We start from the raw sequence: 22,088 nt of genomic DNA on the forward strand, positions 1-22,088 counted from the left end.
GGCCCTTGTTTCGCCTGAATAATAATAATAATAATTAAAGCTGCAAGCAGCGTTATGAGGGCCCTCGCACCCCCGGCGTGTCGAGCCATGCCCAACACCTGAAACCAGCACCTCCGATCTGATGTCACATTGATGGAATTCATGCATTTAACCACCAGTTAACATTTCATTTGGTTCAACCATGAGTATAGTCGTCCCACTAGGTGGCGCTCTAACCATTATGTACAAATGGCATAACAAACATTTCCGAGCTCGAGTCTCATCACGCCTATGAGCTTTGGGAGAGATTGGACATTGTGTTTTTGAGTGACAGCAGATTAGTGCTTTTTGGCGAGTGACTGAAACTCTACGTGCCGCCATGACCACCCCGTTTCCCTGAATGTTAAAAGCTTCGCAATTTAACATCACAAAGGTCTTTAGATTCCACACACAGGAGATTGCATCAATCTGATGAAATCCCTTGGAGGAGTACGTCAAAGCACGGTGCCTGAAAAGAGGGGAAAATGTTGCCAAAATTGCACATTAATTTTAAAATGGCTGACTTCCTGTTGGATTTGGGATATTGCTCCAAGAGACTTTTTTGTACATCTTGATATCTCCTATAAGCCTACCACGTTTCAGATTCATACATAAAACACAGAGCTGGGGCTGTGGTTTTGAAATTTTGTAGGGGGCGCTGTGGAGCCATTTTGGGATATTCAATGAAAATGATCACATAACAACAAAGCCTTAAGCACATTGGAGGTGTGGGCCAAATTTCAAGACTTTTTAAACTTTCCAAGCCCCTCAAAAACCACTTCATTTTTCATGGTGAACAGCGTTGCCACCAGGGTGCACCGTTCAGTATAAAGTCACAATTTTCGCACTGCAGCATCATGAAGGACTGACGGTGACATTCACCGCTTTTGAGGTATCCACAATGAACCTGTGAAAATCAGTACAACAAAATTAAAGCCATGACATTTCCTGTTGCCACTAGGTGGCGCTGTCCGTATTTCCGACAATGGGCACATCAATTTGTTCAGGGCAGGTCTGATATCATGCCTGTAAAGTCTGGTACTAATCAGACTGGATTTCATGGAGTTATACTAATTTGTTTCTTCATGGCGAGATATCAAAGTTCGCCATGCTGCTGAGGTCACACCCTTTCGTGAAAAGTCACAGTTTTCACTGTACCCCAAGAACAACTCCTTACGCCTTTCCTGGAGAAATTTGAGGCTGCAGATGTCACCCATCACAATACTGTACCCCAAAGTGTAAAACATGACATTTCCTGTTCCCACTAGGTGGCGCTGTCATTGATGTCAAATATGGCAGTTGAAATAGGTTCAGGGGTGGAGCCTTATCATATGTGTGCTCTTTGGTCCAGATCGGAACATGTATGACAGAATGAGAGGCAATAAGATTTTCATGGCGAGTCATCGAAATTCGCCATGGCGCCACGGCCTCATAGTATTGTGAAAACTCAAAAGCTCCGCAATTTAACATGGCACAAGGGTGTAGTTGACACTGTCCAAATTTGAAGGTTATGAAATGAAACCCCAAGGAGGAGTTCGCAAAAGTTCGAGGCATGGAAATGGCAAAATTAGAGCCAAAATGTCACCTTCTCTTCCAAATGGCGGACTTCCTGTTGGGTTTGCGTCAATGGGCCCACAGACTTTTTTGTTCGTCTTGGCATGATACACATGTGTGCCAAATTTCATACATGTAGCTCAAACCATGTGGTCGTAGGGCTGCATTTAACAAGGCATAGGTGGCGCTGTAGAGCCATTTCCCAGTGCTCATATGTAAAACCATTAAAATCCAAAATTTTTCACCAGACCTGGCATGTGTGCAAAATTTCATGAGTTTTTGAGCATGTTTAGGCCCTCAAAAAGGCCCTTGTTTGGGGTGAATAATAATAATAATAATTAAAGCTGCAAGCAGCGTTATGAGGGCCCTCGCACCCCGGCGTGTCGAGCCACGCCCAACACCTAAAACCAGCACGTCCGATGTGATGTCACATTGATGGAATTCATGCATTTAACCACCAGCTAACAATTCAACTCATTCATTCATGATTAGTTAGTCGTTCCACTAGGTGGCGCTCTAACCATTATGTACAAATGGCATAACAAACACTTCCAAGCTCGAGTCTCATCACACCTGAGACGTTTGGGAGAGATTGGACATTGTGTTTTTGAGTGACAGCAGATTACTGCTTTTTGGCGAGTGATTCAAACTCTAAGTGCCACCATAACCACCCCATTTCCCTGGACGTAAAAAGCTTCGCAATTTAACATCACAAAGGTCTTTAGATTCCACACACTGGAGAATGGTTCAATATGATGAAATCCCTTGGAGGAGTTCGTCAAAGTATGAAGCCTGAAAAGAGGGGAAAATGTCGCCAAAATTACACATTAATTTTAAAATGGCTGACTTCCTGTTGGATTTGGGATATTGCTCCAAGAGACTTTTTTGTACATCTTGATATCTTACACAAGCTTACCAAGTGTCAGACTCATAGATGAAACACAGAGCAGGGGCTGATGTTTTGAAATATTGTAGGGGGCGCTGTGGAGCCATTTTGCGCTATTCAAGGAAAATGGTTACATAACAACAATGCCTTCATCCATTTGGAGGTGTGTGCCAAATTTCAAGCCTCTATAAACTTTCCAAGCCCCTCAAAAGCCACTTCATCTTTCATGGTGAACCGCGTTGCCACCAGGGTGCGCCGTTCAGTTTAAAGTCACAATTTTTGCACTGAAGCATCACGAGGGACTGATGTTGATATTCACCGCTTTTGAGGTGGCCACGATGAACCTGTGAAAATCAGTACAACAAAATTAAAGCCATGACATTTCCTGTTGCCATTAGGTGGCGCTGTCCGTATTTCCGACAATGGGCACATCAATCTGTTCAGGGCGGGTCTGCCATCATGCCTGTAAAGTCTGGTACTGATCAGACTGGATTTCATTGAGTTATACTAATTTGTTTATTCATGGCGTGACATCAAAGTTCGCCATGCTGCTGGGGTCACACCCTTTTGCGAAAAGTCACAGTTTTCACTGTAACCCAAGACCAACTCCTTAAGGCTTTCCTGGAGAAATTTGAGGCTGCAGATGTCACCCATCACTATACTGTACCCCAAAGTGTAAAACATGACATTTCCTGTTCCCACTAGGTGGCGCTGTCCTTGATGTCAAATATGGCAGTTGAAATATGTTCAGGGGTGGAGCCTTATCATATGTGTGCTCTTTGGTCCAGATCGGAACATGTATGACAAAATGAGAGGCAATAAGATTTTCATGGCGAGTCATTGAAATTCGCCATGGCGCCACGGCCTCATAGTATTGTGAAAACTCAAAAGCTCCGCAATTTAACATGGCACAAGGGTGTAGTTGGCACTGACCAAATATGAAGGTTATGAAATCAAACCCCAAGGAGGAGTTCGTCAAAGTTCGAGGCATGGAAATGGTAAAATCAGAGCCAAAATGTCACCTTCAATCCAAAATGGCGGACTTCCTGTTGGGTTTAGGACATTGCCATAATAGACTTTTTTGTTCGACTCTGAACATTATATAGGTGTACCGACTTTCAAACATGTAGGTCATACCCATACCGGGGGCTCGCGTTTTTCATTTTTCTAGGTGGCGCTACTGAGCTAATTTTCCCTGGCCATGTCTGAGAACATTAAAATACGTAAATTTTCACCAGACCTGACGCGTGTGCAAAATTTCATGAGTTTTCGAGCATGTTTAGGCCCTCAAACGGCCAATTCATTTGCCGAAATAATAATAATAATAATAATAATAATAATAATAATAAACAGAGCAATTACAATAGGGCCTTCGCACTATCAGTGCTCGGGCCCTAATAATAATAATAATAATAATAAGAAACGGAGCAGATACAATAGGGCCTTCGCACTCTCGGTGCTCGGGCCCTAATAATAATAATAATAATAATAATAATAATAAGAAACGGAGCAGATACAATAGGGCCTTCGCACTCTCAGTGCTCGGGCCCTAATTAAAGCTGCAAGCAGCGTTATGAGGGCCCTCGCACCCCCGGCGCGTCGAACCACGCCCAACACCTAAAACCAGCACCTCCGATCTGATGTCACATTGATGGAATTCATGCATTTAACCACCAGCTAACAATTCATCTCATTCAATCATGATTATAGTTGTCCCACTAGGTGGTGCTCTAACCATCACTGACAAATGGCATAACAAACATTTCCTAGCTCGAGTCTCATCACGCCTATGAGCTTTGGGAGAGATTGGACATTGTGTTTTTGAGTGACAGCAGATTACTGCTTTTTGGCGAGTGATTGAAACTCTACGTGCCGCCATGACCACCCCGTTTCCCTGAATGTAAAAAGCTTCGCAATTTAACATCACAAAGGTCTTTAGATTCCACACACAGGAGATTGCATCAATCTGATGAAATCCCTTGGAGGAGTTCGTCAAAGAACGGTGCCTGGAAAGAGGGCAAAATGTTGCCAAAATTGCACATTCATTTTAAAATGGCTGACTTCCTGTTGGATTTGGGATATTGCACCAAGAGACTTTTTTGTACATCTTGATATCTCCTATAAGCTTACCAGGTTTCAGAATCATACATAGAACACAGAGCAGGGGCTGTGGTTTTGAAATTTTGTAGGGGGCGCTGTGGAGCAATTTCGCACTATTCAATGAAAATGATCACATGACAACAAAGCCTACATCCATTTGGAGGTGTGTGCCAAATTTCAAGCCTCTATAAACTTTCCAAGCCCCTCAAAAGCCACTTCATCTTTCATGGTGAACAGCGTTGCCACCAGGGTGCGCCGTTCAGTTTAAAGTCACAATTTTTGCACTGAAGCATCACGAGGGACTGATGGTGATATTCACCGCTTTTCAGGTGGCCACGATGAACCTGTGAAAATCAGTACAACAAAATGAAAGCCATGACATTTCCTGTTCCCACTAGGTGGCGCTGTCCGTATTTCCGACAATGGGCACATCAATCTGTTCAGGGCGGGTCTGACATCATGCCTGTAAAGTCTGGTACTGAACAGACTGGATTTCATTGAGTTATACTAATTTGTTTCTTCATGGCGTGACATCAAAGTTCGCCATGCTGCTGGGGTCACACCCTTTTGCGAAAAGTCACAGTTTTCACTGTAACCCAAGACCAACTCCTTAAGGCTTTCCTGGAGAAATTTGAGGCTGCAGGTGTCACCCATCACTATACTGTACCCCAAAGTGTAAAACATGACATTTCCTGTTCCCACTAGGTGGCGCTGTCCTTGATGTCAAATATGGCAGTTGAAATATGTTCAGGGGTGGAGTCTTATCATATGTGTTCACTTTGGTCAAGGTCAGAAAATGTATGACAAAATGAGAGGCAATAAGATTTTCATGGCGAGTCATCGAAATTCGCCATGGCGCCACGGCGTCACCGTATTGTGAAAACTCAAAAGCTCCGCAATTTAACATGGCACAAGGGTGTAGTTGACACTGACCAAATATGAAGGTTATGAAATCAAACCCCAAGGAGGAGTTCGCAAAAGTTCGAGGCATGGAAATGGCAAAATTAGAGCCAAAATGTCACCTTCTCTTCCAAATGGCGGACTTCCTGTTGGGTTTGCGTCAATGGGCCCACAGACTTTTTTGTTCGTCTTGGCATGATACACATGTGTGCCAAATTTCATACGTGTAGCTCAAACGATGTGGTCGTAGGGCTGCATTTAACAAGGCATAGGTGGCGCTGTAGAGCCATTTCCCAGTGCTCATATGTAAAACCATTAAAATACAAAATTTTTCACCAGACCTGGCATGTGTGCAAAATTTCATGAGTTTTTGAGCATGTTTAGGCCCTCAAAAAGGCCCTTGTTTCGCCTGAATAATAATAATAATAATAATAATTAAAGCTGCAAGCAGCGTTATGAGGGCCCTCGCACCCCCGGCACGTCAAGCCACTGCCAACACCTCAAACCGGCACGTCCGATGTGATGTCACATTGATGGATTTCATGCTTTTAATCACCAGCTAACATTTCATCTTATTCAACCAGGATTATAGTCATGCCACTAGGTGGCGCTCTAACCATTATTGACAAATAGCATAACAAACATTTCCAAGCTCGAGTCTCATCACGCCTGCGACCTTTGGGAGAGATTGGACATTGTGTTTTTTAGTGACAGCAGATTACTGCTTTTTGCGAGTGATTGAAACTCTACGTGCCGCCATGACCACCCCGTTTCCCTGAACGGAAAAAGCTTCGCAATTTAACATCACAAAGGTCTTTAGATTCTACACACTGAAGAATGCTTCAATATGATGAAATCCCTTGGAGGAGTTCGTCAAAGTATGAGGCCTGAAAAGGGGGGAAAATGTCATCAAAATTACACATTAATTTTAAAATGGCTGACTTCCTGTTGGATTTGGGATATTGCTCCAAGAGACTTTTTTGTACATCTTGATATCTTACACAAGCTTACCAAGTGTCAGACTCATAGATGAAACACAGAGCAGGGGCTGATGTTTTGAAATATTGTAGGGGGCGCTGTGGAGCAATTTCGCGCTATTTAATGAAAATGATCACATGCCAACAAAGCCTTCATCCATTTGGAGGTGTGTGCCAAATTTCAAGCCTCTATAAACTTTCCAAGCCCCTCAAAAGCCACTTCATCTTTCATGATGAACCGCGTTGCCACCAGGGTGCGCCGTTCAGTTTAAAGTCACAATTTTTGCACTGAAGCATCACGAGGGACTGATGGTGATATTCACCGCTTTTGAGGTGGCCACGATCAACCTGTGAAAATCAGTACAACAAAGTTAAAGCCATGACATTTCCTGTTGCCACTAGGTGGCGCTGTCCGTATTTCCGACAATGGGCACATCAATCTGTTCAGGGCGGGTCTGACATCATGCCTGTAAAGTCTGGTACTGAACAGACTGGATTTCATTGAGTTATACTAATTTGTTTCTTCATGGCGTGACATCAAAGTTCGCCATGCTGCTGGGGTCACACCCTTTTGCGAAAAGTCACAGTTTTCACTGTAACCCAAGACCAACTCCTTAAGGCTTTCCTGGAGAAATTTGAGGCTGCAGGTGTCACCCATCACTATACTGTACCCCAAAGTGTAAAACATGACATTTCCTGTTCCCACTAGGTGGCGCTGTCCCTGGTGTCAAATATGGCAGTTGAAATATGTTCAGGGGTGGAGCCTTATCATATGTGTTCACTTTGGTCAAGGTCAGAAAATCTATGACAGAATGAGAGGCAATAAGATTTTCATGGCGAGTCATCGAAATTCGCCGTGGCGCCACGGCCTCATGGTATTGTGAAAACTCAAAAGCTCCGCAATTTAACATGGCATAAGGGTGTAGTTGGCACTGACCAAATATGAAGGTTATGAAATCAAACCCCAAGGAGGAGTTCGTTAAAGTTCGAGGCATGGAAACGGTAAAATCAGAGCCAAAATGTCACATTCAATCCAAAATGGCGGACTTCCTGTTGGGTTTAGGACATTGCCATAATAGACTTTTTTGTTCGACTCTGAACGTTATATAGGTGTACTGACTTTCAAACATGTAGGTCATACCCATACCGGGGGCTCGCGTTTTTCATTTTTCTAGGTGGCGCTACTGAGCTAATTTTCCCTGGCCATGTCTGAGAACATTAAAATACGTAAATTTTCACCAGACCTGACGCGTGTGCAAAATTTCATGAGTTTTCGAGCATGTTTAGGTCCTCAAAAGGCCGATTCATTTGCCGAAATAATAATAATAATAATAATAATAATAATAATAAACGGAGCAATTACAATAGGGCCTTCGCACTGTCAGTGCTCGGGCCCTAATTAAAGCTGCAAGCAGCGTTATGAGGGCCCTCGCACCCCATCGCGTCGAGCTACGCCCAACACCTACAACCAGCACGTCCGATCTGATGTCACATTGATGGAATTCATGCATTCAACCACCAGCTAACATTTCATCTCATTCAATCATGATTATAGTCGTTCCACTAGGTGGCACTCTAACCATTACTGACAAATGGCATAACAAACATTTCCGAGCTCGAGTCTCATCACGCCTGCGACCTTTGGGACATATTGGACATTTTGATTTTGAGTGACAGCAGATTACTGCTTTTTGGCGAGTGATTGAAACTCCACGTGCCACCATGACAACCCCGTTTCCCTGAACGGGGGGGGCAAGTGACACTGTTGAAAAGGTTAGACTGAGACAAAAGATCATTTGAAGTTTTTTGAATGTCCCTCATGATTTCAATAAATACCTGTGCTACTGGTTTTTAAGCCACTTTGCTTTTAGCAAACGAGAAGAGGAGAGCTTTGGATTTTAACATTCTGAGGATTCGAGGACATTATTTTAGACCACTATAACAAACATCACAAGAGATTATTTTTGAAAAACCCTGCCCTTGTGCAATTCTTGGTAAGTTTTATTTGTTGTAAATTGAATTTTATTTTTGGTGTAAAACCACATTTTAAATTTCAGTAACAGAATTTACTTTGTATTTAAGTTATTTTTTTATTGTTTGTGGGAGGGGTACCGGTGAAAAGTCTTTGGTTTGGTTTTCTGTTTTAGTGAATTTGGGCCATTAAGCCATTTTGTGGTCTTTTTTGAAAGACTGAAATCTGTGAAAGCTAGGCCGGGTAATTAGCCACTGATTTCTTATTACAAGTAAAGCACAACATGAATATAATGAAATACATGAAGTGTGGAACATTTTTGGCTGGTTTATGTGTGTTTAGCAGATTTTAAGCAGTTTAGTAACTGCTATTTCAATCATGCTTGTTTCTGCTGTCTTTGGTAGTTTTAGAAATGGTTTATATGACCATTTAGCTAAAATTATAAGGCTTCTGTGGATACTACGTGATATTTGCATGAAAGGTGTGATACATGGAGGTTTTTGCATAACTCTTGAGCCACAGTACTGGTGGCTATAGAGCGTAAGAGGATAATTGTAATTTTTCACATAGCTGTGATTTGTTGTGCGTTCAATCCTTTTCTTTAAGCAAATTTGAGCAGCAGACAGCAAGAGTTGGTGAGCATTATCTTAATGTCATACATTGACTAATTTACACCTTCATTCTGGATGTGTAAAGCGCTTTGGGGTCCTTAGGGACTAGTAAAGCGATATAGAAATACAGGCCATTTACCATTTATATATATGTTTTGTGTTTTTTGAATGAATGTAATTGCATTACTGATCATTATTGTGAACTAACTACATGTTTATGTGTAAGTAAAGTCTCTTTGATGCTCTCATGTTTGTATATTGTTTGAATGTTGTGTAAAATGTAACTAATTAACCTCATACTTTATCATAAATAGAGAATGGCATATGCTTCCCCAACGAAGTTTGCTGGGATTAATGATCCTGAAGTTGAATCATTGCGTCAAGAATTTCAACTATCAACTGTAAGTAACAAATATTTCTTAAATTTTATTTATAGTGTAGAAAAATTTGTTTTTACGCTACATTACCTGTTACAGAGCTGGGCAGGATGCTGTGTTTAGTGTTTCTTGTGTTTGTTTGTTTGTTTGTTTGCTCTTTCATATAAGTCACTGTTAACCCTTGTGCCATACTGGGGCCTTTTTGGGTCCCCAGGGTGATCAACGTAAGTTTTTTAAAGGATGGCACAAGGTTAAGCTGAGACTTTTATACAGCTGTTGTTGTGATCTGGCACTACAAACATTACATTGTAGCGGCAGCATAGATTGAAGCGAATAACTGTTTTCTAATTTTGTTATGATCCAAAATATTTTGTAATTTCAGTATGCCTGCTTGGACCCAGGGGTCAGCAGAGAGGATCTATATACAAGGTGCTTGCAACTTCATGCCAAGGCAATGGACCTCTTGGTTCGGCAGGTGCGGCTCAGGCGTGCAGCCGAAAGAAAGATTTCTGTTTTAAAAGAACAGCTGGATGCTGAAAAAGAAATGCTGAATAACACTGCCCAGGAGCTGGATGCATTGCAAGCTTCGATTACATTCGCACGTGATGGTAAGTCTTAATGTATTGTTTGGATGGTATAAACAGTGAATGTTGGCTTCAGTGTCTTATTTTAAGAAATGGGACTTAGAAAAAATACTCTATGAATTACTATTGAACGACTGTCTACATACAAATAAACATGAATGCGAATTATTTATTTTAGTTTATGATAAATCATTTGGAGAAAATATTAAATCCATGATTAGTATCATGTTTTGTTTTCTTCATTTGTGATTTTATAAGGATTAGATATATGCAAATGTCTGTTTTACCCATGTATATTTGTTAAAGTTGTTTATAAATACTAACTGTCAAAAAATATTATTTGTTTTTGTTTTGTTCAGATGTGACAGAGGCCACCACTCAGACAGACGAAGACTTGTGACAGATGTTTTATAATAATGCTAAGTTTTCTTAGATTAATATATTTTTTCACATTTGACCCAAAGTGGCATGTTTTAGGTCACTTTGGGTAATTTTTAATTCAGAAATAGGTGTGGTGAGACAGTTAGTGGTAGAGACTATCAATGGCTGTCTTTTGTTTTCATGTGTGAAGGGGAAGCGGGGGGGGGGGGGGGGGGGGGGAGAAGCTGTTAAAACTGTCTATTGAGAAGGTCAAGATGTGGACTACAGATGTGGAAATTAGTGCCCTGCCGATTAAAGCTTTTAACTACTAAAGGGGAAAAAAGGTCTTGACTACCGTTTGTTGTGTTTCCAGACTGTTTTTAATTAAAACATGAAAGCAACTTTGCTGTCCATTTTGACAGCTTCTTTTAGTTTGACTGCAAGTATCCTCTGTAGTTGAATGAAGTTTACCCTGACATGCCCTGGCATGCCCGAGACTCTGGAATAATCTTCATTGATTGTGTTTTTTAAATTATGTTGACATATTGTATTTCTCATACATATTGACATATTGGCATATATCACGGCTAATCCATGTAATTAGAGCTCATCCAGATATTGGCTTCATTTTTATATAATAGGAAGAAATTGAGTAATGCTGCTTAATTGTTGTAATAATTATTGGTTATTTTGTTTAAAGCCAACAACAAACAACCAGTGATGTAGAAAAGTATAACCCCTCACCTTTCCCCCTTTGTTTTTGTGTTGTTCAGATGTGACAGAGGCCACCACTCAGACAGACGAAGACTTGTGACAGATGTTTTATAATAATGCTAAGTTTTCTTAGATTAATATATTTTTTCACATTTGACCCAAAGTGGCATGTTTTAGGTCACTTTGGGTAATTTTTAATTCAGAAATAGGTGTGGTGAGACAGTTAGTGGTAGAGACTATCAATGGCTGTCTTTTGTTTTCATGTGTGAAGGGGAAGCGGGGGGGGGGGGGGAGAAGCTGTTAAAACTGTCTATTGAGAAGGTCAAGATGTGGACTACAGATGTGGAAATTAGTGCCCTGCCGATTAAAGCTTTTAACTACTAAAGGGGAAAAAAGGTCTTGACTACTGTTTGTTGTGTTTCCAGACTGTTTTTAATTAAAACATGAAAGCAACTTTGCTGTCCATTTTGACAGCTTCTTTTAGTTTGACTGCAAGTATCCTCTGTAGTTGAATGAAGTTTACCCTGACATGCCCTGGCATGCCCGAGACTCTGGAATAATCTTCATTGATTGTGTTTTTTAAATTATGTTGACATATTGTATTTCTCATACATATTGACATATTGGCATATATCACGGCTAATTCATGTAATTAGAGCTCATCCAGATATTGGCTTCATTTTTATATAATAGGAAGAAATTGAGTAATGCTGCTTAATTGTTGTAATAATTATTGGTTATTTTGTTTAAAGCCAACAACAAACAACCAGTGATGTAGAAAAGTATAACCCCTCACCTTTCCCCCTTTGTTTTTGTTTTGTTCAGATGTGACAGAGGCCACCACTCAGACAGACGAAGACTTGTGACAGATGTTTTATAATAATGCTAAGTTTTCTTAGATTAATATATTTTTTCACATTTGACCCAAAGTGGCATGTTTTAGGTCACTTTGGGTAATTTTTAATTCAGAAATAGGTGTGGTGAGACAGTTAGTGGTAGAGACTATCAATGGCTGTCTTTTGTTTTCATGTGTGAAGGGGAAGCGGGGGGCAAACTTGAGGTCACACTGTTGAAATGAATAAGTTGTAAGGCTGTGAAACGAAGGTGAGACTGAGTCTGAGACAAAAGATTGGATTGTGTCTTTTGGCAAGGCCAAGGGTGTGGACAACAGCTATGGAAATTAGTGTACTGCTGAATAAAGGTTTTAACTAGTCAAGGGAAAAAAGGTGTTGAGTACTGTTTATTGCATTGTAACTTCACTGGTTACTTTGTGACAGTCCCTCCCCTGTTGGCTTCTGTGATTGGATCATTTGAAGTTTTTTGAATGTCCCTCATGATTTCAATAAATACCTGTGCTACTGGTTTTTAAGCCACTTTGCTTTTAGCAAACGAGAAGAGGAGAGCTTTGGATTTTAACATTCTGAGGATTCGAGGACATCATTTTAGACCACTATAACAAACATCACAAGAGATTATTTTTGAAAAACCCTGCCCTTGTGCAATTCTTGGTAAGTTTTATTTGTTGTAAATTGAATTTTATTTTTGGTGTAAAACCACATTTTAAATTTCAGTAACAGAATTTACTTTGTATTTAAGTTATTTTTTTATTGTTTGTGGGAGGGTTACCCGTGAAAAGTCTTTGGTTTGGTTTTCTGTTTTAGTGAATTTGGGCCATTAAGCCATTTTGTGGTCTTTTTTGAAAGACTGAAATCTGTGAAAGCTAGGCCGGGTAATTAGCCACTGATTTCTTATTTCAAGTAAAGCACAACATGAATATAATGAAATACATGAAGTGTGGAACATTTTTGGCTGGTTTATGTGTGTTTAGCAGATTTTAAGCAATTTAGTAACTGCTATTTCAATCATGCTTGTTTCTGCTGTCTTTGGTAGTTTTAGAAATGGTTTATATGACCATTTAGCTAAAATTATAAGGCTTCTGTGGATACTACGTGATATTTGCATGAAAGGTGTGATACATGGAGGTTTTTGCATAACTCTTGAGCCACAGTACTGGTGGCTATAGAGCGTAAGAGGATAATTGTAATTTTTCACATAGCTGTGATTTGTTGTGCGTTCAATCCTTTTCTTTAAGCAAATTTGAGCAGCAGACAGCAAGAGTTGGTGAGCATTATCTTAATGTCATACATTGACTAATTTACACCTTCATTCTGGATGTGTAAAGCGCTTTGGGGTCCTTAGGGACTAGTAAAGCGATATAGAAATACAGGCCATTTACCATTTATATATATGTTTTGTGTTTTTTGAATGAATGTAATTGCATTACTGATCATTATTGTGAACTAACTACATGTTTATGTGTAAGTAAAGTCTCTTTGATGCTCTCATGTTTGTATATTGTTTGAATGTTGTGTAAAATGTAACTAATTAACCTCATACTTTATCATAAATAGAGAATGGCATATGCTTCCCCAACGAAGTTTGCTGGGATTAATGATCCTGAAGTTGAATCATTGCGTCAAGAATTTCAACTATCAACTGTAAGTAACAAATATTTCTTAAATTTTATTTATAGTGTAGAAAAATTTGTTTTTACGCTACATTACCTGTTACAGAGCTGGGCAGGATGCTGTGTTTAGTGTTTCTTGTGTTTGTTTGTTTGTTTGTTTGCTCTTTCATATAAGTCACTGTTAACCCTTGTGCCATACTGGGGCCTTTTTGGGTCCCCAGGGTGATCAACGTAAGTTTTTTAAAGGATGGCACAAGGTTAAGCTGAGACTTTTATACAGCTGTTGTTGTGATCTGGCACTACAAACATTACATTGTAGCGGCAGCATAGATTGAAGCGAATAACTGTTTTCTAATTTTGTTATGATCCAAAATATTTTGTAATTTCAGTATGCCTGCTTGGACCCAGGGGTCAGCAGAGAGGATCTATATACAAGGTGCTTGCAACTTCATGCCAAGGCAATGGACCTCTTGGTTCGGCAGGTGCGGCTCAGGCGTGCAGCCGAAAGAAAGATTTCTGTTTTAAAAGAACAGCTGGATGCTGAAAAAGAAATGCTGAATAACACTGCCCAGGAGCTGGATGCATTGCAAGCTTCGATTACATTCGCACGTGATGGTAAGTCTTAATGTATTGTTTGGATGGTATAAACAGTGAATGTTGGCTTCAGTGTCTTATTTTAAGAAATGGGACTTAGAAAAAATACTCTATGAATTACTATTGAACGACTGTCTACATACAAATAAACATGAATGCGAATTATTTATTTTAGTTTATGATAAATCATTTGGAGAAAATATTAAATCCATGATTAGTATCATGTTTTGTTTTCTTCATTTGTGATTTTATAAGGATTAGATATATGCAAATGTCTGTTTTACCCATGTATATTTGTTAAAGTTGTTTATAAATACTAACTGTCAAAAAATATTATTTGTTTTTGTTTTGTTCAGATGTGACAGAGGCCACCACTCAGACAGACGAAGACTTGTGACAGATGTTTTATAATAATGCTAAGTTTTCTTAGATTAATATATTTTTTCACATTTGACCCAAAGTGGCATGTTTTAGGTCACTTTGGGTAATTTTTAATTCAGAAATAGGTGTGGTGAGACAGTTAGTGGTAGAGACTATCAATGGCTGTCTTTTGTTTTCATGTGTGAAGGGGAAGCGGGGGGGGGCAAACTTGAGGTCACACTGTTGAAATGAATAAGTTGTAAGGCTGTGAAACCAAGGTGACAACAGCTATGGAAATTAGTGTACTGCTGAATAAAGATTTTAACTACTCAATTTTTTTACAATTGCTTTATAAATACTGTGAATACTCAACTGTGAAAAATATTGTTTTGGTTTGTTTTGTACATATGTGACAGAGGACTCCAGTCAGACAGACAAAGTGTTGTGACAGATGTGTAAATATTTTATAATAAATGTTCCTGTTTTAAATTTTGGTTTTCTTTGACTGTTTATTCATCCTTATGGTATATGTGTTATTAGTTTAAATTCTACAACTCTACAAGTTTAAAAAAAGAGATGTATGAAGACTAAGAGGAGGATGAAACTTTTTCACATTAAATGTTTAATAATAACAAGTATTGTGAATAGGAAATAAGTTTCTAACATAATTGTTTATGAATCAAGATTTATAAAACACTAGTGGTGTCACTGGTGTCATTTTGGCTTTAAAATAAAAAAAAGCGAACTTATGTTTTATGAACAATTTGATGTTTTGATAATAACTAATAACTCCTTTCAATGTCACTGATAGTTTTAAAGACATTACTATTAAAATGTATAAATTACACTTGAAAGCTGTACACTAGTTGATTGTCAGTGTTTGTAAGTTTTTCAAGCTTTCTCTTTCTTGAAAGCTACTTCATTTTCCATGTCGAATGGCTATGTTGCAACACAACAGAGAGGAGAAGCTGAAATATATTTTTTCATATTTATGTATTCTTCTCATTCTCTAGTTGTTCTATTAAGATTCCTGTATTTTGTTGATATAAACCTAAACACTATGCTATTGCACTGCCAATGTATTAAACAGAAGCTCAATATGAACAGTAAGGAACAAGACTTGCCGTTAATCCTTAGAGCTATGGAAGATTTGTGTAGATAACTCGTGCTGGTTTTTCACCAGAATGAACTATTCTTCTTTGTTTGTCATTGACATCAATGAAGATGCTAAATAACAGTCTTTTGCTACCAAATTGATTTAACCTTCGTTGTGTCTATTCGTTGTGGGCCTTTCAATGATCTCGCAGTTTGGCAGATTCAGCCTGATTAACTGACAGAAAAACACAGAGACCACACGATAAACTCCACTGCCAATTATTCCAACAGTCTTTCACCATTCTCTGATACTGTACTTCTGAAGGAACTTTGGCTTATGCTGCTTTTTCATTTGACTGTTTTGGTTTTACGATATTTCTGCTAATTTCTTATGATTTGACAGCATCAGGTACTTGCTAAGCTTTCTTACTTTTATATGCTGTCACCCACTGGGACTGTGACCTAAAGTGACCCAAAAGTGGCATGTTTTAGGTCACTTTGGGTAATTGTTAATTCAGAATTAGGTGTGGTGAGACAGTTGGTGGCAGAGACTATCAATGGCTGTCTTTTGTTTTCATGTGTGAAGGGCAAGCAAGGGGGGGGCAAGTGACACTGTTGAAAAGGTTAGACTGAGACAAAAGATCATTTGAAGTTTTTTGAATGTCCCTCATGATTTCAATAAATACCTGTGCTACTGGTTTTTAAGCCACTTTGCTTTTAGCAAACGAGAAGAGGAGAGCTTTGGATTTTAACATTCTGAGGATTCGAGGACATTATTTTAGACCACTATAACAAACATCACAAGAGATTATTTTTGAAAAACCCTGCCCTTGTGCAATTCTTGGTAAGTTTTATTTGTTGTAAATTGAATTTTATTTTTGGTGTAAAACCACATTTTAAATTTCAGTAACAGAATTTACTTTGTATTTAAGTTATTTTTTTATTGTTTGTGGGAGGGGTACTGGTGAAAAGTCTTTGGTTTGGTTTTCTGTTTTAGTGAATTTGGGCCATTAAGCCATTTTGTGGTCTTTTTTGAAAGACTGAAATCTGTGAAAGCTAGGCCGGGTAATTAGCCACTGATTTCTTATTACAAGTAAAGCACAACATGAATATAATGAAATACATGAAGTGTGGAACATTTTTGGCTGGTTTATGTGTGTTTAGCAGATTTTAAGCAGTTTAGTAACTGCTATTTCAATCATGCTTGTTTCTGCTGTCTTTGGTAGTTTTAGAAATGGTTTATATGACCATTTAGCTAAAATTATAAGGCTTCTGTGGATACTACGTGATATTTGCATGAAAGGTGTGATACATGGAGGTTTTTGCATAACTCTTGAGCCACAGTACTGGTGGCTATAGAGCGTAAGAGGATAATTGTAATTTTTCACATAGCTGTGATTTGTTGTGCGTTCAATCCTTTTCTTTAAGCAAATTTGAGCAGCAGACAGCAAGAGTTGGTGAGCATTATCTTAATGTCATACATTGACTAATTTACACCTTCATTCTGGATGTGTAAAGCGCTTTGGGGTCCTTAGGGACTAGTAAAGCGATATAGAAATACAGGCCATTTACCATTTATATATATGTTTTGTGTTTTTTGAATGAATGTAATTGCATTACTGATCATTATTGTGAACTAACTACATGTTTATGTGTAAGTAAAGTCTCTTTGATGCTCTCATGTTTGTATATTGTTTGAATGTTGTGTAAAATGTAACTAATTAACCTCATACTTTATCATAAATAGAGAATGGCATATGCTTCCCCAACGAAGTTTGCTGGGATTAATGATCCTGAAGTTGAATCATTGCGTCAAGAATTTCAACTATCAACTGTAAGTAACAAATATTTCTTAAATTTTATTTATAGTGTAGAAAAATTTGTTTTTACGCTACATTACCTGTTACAGAGCTGGGCAGGATGCTGTGTTTAGTGTTTCTTGTGTTTGTTTGTTTGTTTGTTTGCTCTTTCATATAAGTCACTGTTAACCCTTGTGCCATACTGGGGCCTTTTTGGGTCCCCAGGGTGATCAACGTAAGTTTTTTAAAGGATGGCACAAGGTTAAGCTGAGACTTTTATACAGCTGTTGTTGTGATCTGGCACTACAAACATTACATTGTAGCGGCAGCATAGATTGAAGCGAATAACTGTTTTCTAATTTTGTTATGATCCAAAATATTTTGTAATTTCAGTATGCCTGCTTGGACCCAGGGGTCAGCAGAGAGGATCTATATACAAGGTGCTTGCAACTTCATGCCAAGGCAATGGACCTCTTGGTTCGGCAGGTGCGGCTCAGGCGTGCAGCCGAAAGAAAGATTTCTGTTTTAAAAGAACAGCTGGATGCTGAAAAAGAAATGCTGAATAACACTGCCCAGGAGCTGGATGCATTGCAAGCTTCGATTACATTCGCACGTGATGGTAAGTCTTAATGTATTGTTTGGATGGTATAAACAGTGAATGTTGGCTTCAGTGTCTTATTTTAAGAAATGGGACTTAGAAAAAATACTCTATGAATTACTATTGAACGACTGTCTACATACAAATAAACATGAATGCGAATTATTTATTTTAGTTTATGATAAATCATTTGGAGAAAATATTAAATCCATGATTAGTATCATGTTTTGTTTTCTTCATTTGTGATTTTATAAGGATTAGATATATGCAAATGTCTGTTTTACCCATGTATATTTGTTAAAGTTGTTTATAAATACTAACTGTCAAAAAATATTATTTGTTTTTGTTTTGTTCAGATGTGACAGAGGCCACCACTCAGACAGACGAAGACTTGTGACAGATGTTTTATAATAATGCTAAGTTTTCTTAGATTAATATATTTTTTCACATTTGACCCAAAGTGGCATGTTTTAGGTCACTTTGGGTAATTTTTAATTCAGAAATAGGTGTGGTGAGACAGTTAGTGGTAGAGACTATCAATGGCTGTCTTTTGTTTTCATGTGTGAAGGGGAAGCGGGGGGGGGGAGAAGCTGTTAAAACTGTCTATTGAGAAGGTCAAGATGTGGACTACAGATGTGGAAATTAGTGCCCTGCCGATTAAAGCTTTTAACTACTAAAGGGGAAAAAAGGTCTTGACTACTGTTTGTTGTGTTTCCAGACTGTTTTTAATTAAAACATGAAAGCAACTTTGCTGTCCATTTTGACAGCTTCTTTTAGTTTGACTGCAAGTATCCTCTGTAGTTGAATGAAGTTTACCCTGACATGCCCTGGCATGCCCGAGACTCTGGAATAATCTTCATTGATTGTGTTTTTTAAATTATGTTGACATATTGTATTTCTCATACATATTGACATATTGGCATATATCACGGCTAATCCATGTAATTAGAGCTCATCCAGATATTGGCTTCATTTTTATATAATAGGAAGAAATTGAGTAATGCTGCTTAATTGTTGTAATAATTATTGGTTATTTTGTTTAAAGCCAACAACAAACAACCAGTGATGTAGAAAAGTATAACCCCTCACCTTTCCCCCTTTGTTTTTGTGTTGTTCAGATGTGACAGAGGCCACCACTCAGACAGACGAAGACTTGTGACAGATGTTTTATAATAATGCTAAGTTTTCTTAGATTAATATATTTTTTCACATTTGACCCAAAGTGGCATGTTTTAGGTCACTTTGGGTAATTTTTAATTCAGAAATAGGTGTGGTGAGACAGTTAGTGGTAGAGACTATCAATGGCTGTCTTTTGTTTTCATGTGTGAAGGGGAAGCGGGGGGCAAACTTGAGGTCACACTGTTGAAATGAATAAGTTGTAAGGCTGTGAAACGAAGGTGAGACTGAGTCTGAGGCAAAAGATTGAATTGTGTCTTTTGGCAAAGCCAAGGGTGTGGACAACAGCTATGAAAATTAGTGTACTGCTGAATAAAGGTTTTAACTAGTCAAGGGAAAAAAGGTGTTGAGTACTGTTTATTGCATTGTAACTTCACTGGTTACTTTGTGACAGTCCCTCCCCTGTTGGCTTCTGTGATTGGATCATTTGAAGTTTTTTGAATGTCCCTCATGATTTCAATAAATACCTCTTGAGCCACAGTACTGGTGGCTATAGAGCGTAAGAGGATAATTGTAATTTTTCACATAGCTGTGATTTGTTGTGCGTTCAATCCTTTTCTTTAAGCAAATTTGAGCAGCAGACAGCAAGAGTTGGTGAGCATTATCTTAATGTCATACATTGATTAATTTACACCTTCATTCTGGATGTGTAAAGCGCTTTGGGGTCCTTAGGGACTAGTAAAGCGATATAGAAATACAGGCCATTTACCATTTATATATATGTTTTGTGTTTTTTGAATGAATGTAATTGCATTACTGATCATTATTGTGAACTAACTACATGTTTATGTGTAAGTAAAGTCTCTTTGATGCTCTCATGTTTGTATATTGTTTGAATGTTGTGTAAAATGTAACTAATTAACCTCATACTTTATCATAAATAGAGAATGGCATATGCTTCCCCAACGAAGTTTGCTGGGATTAATGATCCTGAAGTTGAATCATTGCGTCAAGAATTTCAACTATCAACTGTAAGTAACAAATATTTCTTAAATTTTATTTATAGTGTAGAAAAATTTGTTTTTACGCTACATTACCTGTTACAGAGCTGGGCAGGATGCTGTGTTTAGTGTTTCTTGTGTTTGTTTGTTTGTTTGTTTGCTCTTTCATATAAGTCACTGTTAACCCTTGTGCCATACTGGGGCCTTTTTGGGTCCCCAGGGTGATCAACGTAAGTTTTTTAAAGGATGGCACAAGGTTAAGCTGAGACTTTTATACAGCTGTTGTTGTGATCTGGCACTACAAACATTACATTGTAGCGGCAGCATAGATTGAAGCGAATAACTGTTTTCTAATTTTGTTATGATCCAAAATATTTTGTAATTTCAGTATGCCTGCTTGGACCCAGGGGTCAGCAGAGAGGATCTATATACAAGGTGCTTGCAACTTCATGCCAAGGCAATGGACCTCTTGGTTCGGCAGGTGCGGCTCAGGCGTGCAGCCGAAAGAAAGATTTCTGTTTTAAAAGAACAGCTGGATGCTGAAAAAGAAATGCTGAATAACACTGCCCAGGAGCTGGATGCATTGCAAGCTTCGATTACATTCGCACGTGATGGTAAGTCTTAATGTATTGTTTGGATGGTATAAACAGTGAATGTTGGCTTCAGTGTCTTATTTTAAGAAATGGGACTTAGAAAAAATACTCTATGAATTACTATTGAACGACTGTCTACATACAAATAAACATGAATGCGAATTATTTATTTTAGTTTATGATAAATCATTTGGAGAAAATATTAAATCCATGATTAGTATCATGTTTTGTTTTCTTCATTTGTGATTTTATAAGGATTAGATATATGCAAATGTCTGTTTTACCCATGTATATTTGTTAAAGTTGTTTATAAATACTAACTGTCAAAAAATATTATTTGTTTTTGTTTTGTTCAGATGTGACAGAGGCCACCACTCAGACAGACGAAGACTTGTGACAGATGTTTTATAATAATGCTAAGTTTTCTTAGATTAATATATTTTTTCACATTTGACCCAAAGTGGCATGTTTTAGGTCACTTTGGGTAATTTTTAATTCAGAAATAGGTGTGGTGAGACAGTTAGTGGTAGAGACTATCAATGGCTGTCTTTTGTTTTCATGTGTGAAGGGGAAGCGGGGGGGGGGAGAAGCTGTTAAAACTGTCTATTGAGAAGGTCAAGATGTGGACTACAGATGTGGAAATTAGTGCCCTGCCGATTAAAGCTTTTAACTACTAAAGGGGAAAAAAGGTCTTGACTACTGTTTGTTGTGTTTCCAGACTGTTTTTAATTAAAACATGAAAGCAACTTTGCTGTCCATTTTGACAGCTTCTTTTAGTTTGACTGCAAGTATCCTCTGTAGTTGAATGAAGTTTACCCTGACATGCCCTGGCATGCCCGAGACTCTGGAATAATCTTCATTGATTGTGTTTTTTAAATTATGTTGACATATTGTATTTCTCATACATATTGACATATTGGCATATATCACGGCTAATCCATGTAATTAGAGCTCATCCAGATATTGGCTTCATTTTTATATAATAGGAAGAAATTGAGTAATGCTGCTTAATTGTTGTAATAATTATTGGTTATTTTGTTTAAAGCCAACAACAAACAACCAGTGATGTAGAAAAGTATAACCCCTCACCTTTCCCCCTTTGTTTTTGTGTTGTTCAGATGTGACAGAGGCCACCACTCAGACAGACGAAGACTTGTGACAGATGTTTTATAATAATGCTAAGTTTTCTTAGATTAATATATTTTTTCACATTTGACCCAAAGTGGCATGTTTTAGGTCACTTTGGGTAATTTTTAATTCAGAAATAGGTGTGGTGAGACAGTTAGTGGTAGAGACTATCAATGGCTGTCTTTTGTTTTCATGTGTGAAGGGGAAGCGGGGGGCAAACTTGAGGTCACACTGTTGAAATGAATAAGTTGTAAGGCTGTGAAACGAAGGTGAGACTGAGTCTG

General features: G+C 38.4%; 3 long non-coding RNA genes across 3 annotated transcripts; all 3 read left to right on the forward strand.

Moving 5' to 3' along the window:
* The first annotated feature begins 8,016 nt into the window (after positions 1 to 8,016).
* Positions 8,017 to 10,181, forward strand: LOC308385746. The gene is made up of 3 exons (XR_013969621.1): positions 8,017 to 8,429; positions 9,333 to 9,419; positions 9,778 to 10,181. It is a non-coding gene; the product is annotated as an uncharacterized lncRNA (long non-coding RNA).
* A 1,727-nt stretch (positions 10,182 to 11,908) lies between these two features.
* On the forward strand, positions 11,909 to 14,313 carry LOC308386047. Its single transcript, XR_013969700.1, has 3 exons — positions 11,909 to 12,561; positions 13,465 to 13,551; positions 13,910 to 14,313. It is a non-coding gene; the product is annotated as an uncharacterized lncRNA (long non-coding RNA).
* A 1,870-nt stretch (positions 14,314 to 16,183) lies between these two features.
* On the forward strand, positions 16,184 to 18,165 carry LOC308386138. The gene is made up of 3 exons (XR_013969730.1): positions 16,184 to 16,413; positions 17,317 to 17,403; positions 17,762 to 18,165. It is a non-coding gene; the product is annotated as an uncharacterized lncRNA (long non-coding RNA).
* The last annotated feature ends 3,923 nt before the right edge of the window (positions 18,166 to 22,088 follow it).

This window comes from Rhamphochromis sp. 'chilingali', assembly GCF_963969265.1.
Source record: "Rhamphochromis sp. 'chilingali' genome assembly, chromosome: 18".
NCBI classification, from domain to species: domain Eukaryota; kingdom Metazoa; phylum Chordata; class Actinopteri; order Cichliformes; family Cichlidae; genus Rhamphochromis; species Rhamphochromis sp. 'chilingali'.